The 1,529-nt window shown below is 26.1% G+C and overlaps 1 non-coding gene across 1 annotated transcript; it reads right to left on the minus strand.

Annotated features, from left to right (window-relative positions):
- Nucleotides 1-448: 448 nt before the first annotated feature.
- LOC122232260 lies at nucleotides 449-550 on the minus strand. Its single transcript, XR_006209603.1, has one exon. It is a non-coding gene; the product is annotated as a U6 spliceosomal RNA (small nuclear RNA).
- Nucleotides 551-1,529: the final 979 nt, after the last annotated feature.

Raw genomic sequence — 1,529 nt, forward strand, 5'->3', positions numbered from 1 at the left:
GTTAAGGTGGTCTGCATACTTTTTTTATTTCCTGTAATAAAAAAAGTAGTTACATTTAGAAGGCTGATCAAATTTGTTCTATTTTTTTAATAATACTTCACAGCAGGAGTTGTAAGCTTCCTATTGTATCACATCAAGTGATATTATGTCTAGTTTTCATTCTTATTCTTATTGAGATTGATCTAACCAACTAGCTTTTTCTTGTTTTTTTTTTTTTTTTTTAGTATCAACACAAACTCAGAATGATCCCAATGCCAATATTTTTAGGAAAATTAAGCTTATGAAAAACATTTAAAATGTCTTGCACTATTGTTTTACCTTCTACATGATTTTAATTAAAAGTTTGCTTCATTTATTATTTCATATCTCTTTTTCCGTTTATTTATTTTTATTATGGTAAAATATACATAATATGAGGTTACCATTTTAGCCACTTTAAAGTGTATAGAAAAATATGGAATGCTTCATGAATTTACATGTTAGTATTTCACAGGGTCCATGCTAATCTTCTCTTTGCCATTATGAGTTTAGTATATGCATGCTACTGAGCAACAACTTGAATTTGTTTTTATCTTTAGGATATATCTGAATATCTGACTTGGTCTATATTCCAAATTACTGTAGCTTAAAGTCCTACTAATGAATAGATCCAATGGCCTTTAAACATTTTTCATTGCAAATATATTTCACTGTTTTGTCATTTGTTATTTATTGATTATAATGTTTATTTGTCATATTTTTTTGGACATTTGGACATTTGGACATTTGGACATATTTGTCATTGCAAATATATTTCACTGTTTTGTCATTTGTTATTTATTGATTATAATGTTTATTTGTCATAACTTTTTGGACAAGTAACAAACTAAAATTATTAATTTTATCCTTTATTGATTATGTTTTGTGAATCATAGTTAACACTATTTTCAAGTTTGTAGGTGAATTTAAATATATTTCTTTTAATACTATGTGGAGATAATTTTGCTTTTTCTTCATATGGCTATGCCACTATTCCAACACTACTAATTATAAAGAATATTTTTCTCACTGATTTCTAATGCTATGTTTGTGATATACTAAATTTTTATTTGCAGATTTATCTATTTCCAGATTTTCTATCTTAGTCCATTCATTTTCTAATGCCTTATTCTCTTATACATACAGGACATAAAATACATCTCATCTAGAGTGAACTAGAATATCCTTCTCATGGTTTCTGTGCTTTCTCTATTTTTGTTTGTCCTTTCAGATGAACCTTATAATTTTCTATCTCAAGGGGAAAAAAAGATCTGTTTTTTTATGGCAATAATATTAAATTTATAAATCAAATATTTTTGTTAATATTCACATGTATGGTTGGTTTGTAGATTTCATTTTTGGAGCAATTTTTATCAGGTTTTATAATCAATATAACATTTACCTTAAAAAAGAATTTAAAGGGTTTTTTGTTCCTTTGTTTATGTTTTCAAATAGTTTAGTACTTGGATTATCTTTACAGTCACTTAAAGCAATTGCCTTCTGAAAGCATT

The sequence above is a fragment of the Panthera tigris genome, chromosome A1 (assembly GCF_018350195.1).
Source record: "Panthera tigris isolate Pti1 chromosome A1, P.tigris_Pti1_mat1.1, whole genome shotgun sequence".
Taxonomy (NCBI): Eukaryota; Metazoa; Chordata; class Mammalia; order Carnivora; family Felidae; genus Panthera; species Panthera tigris.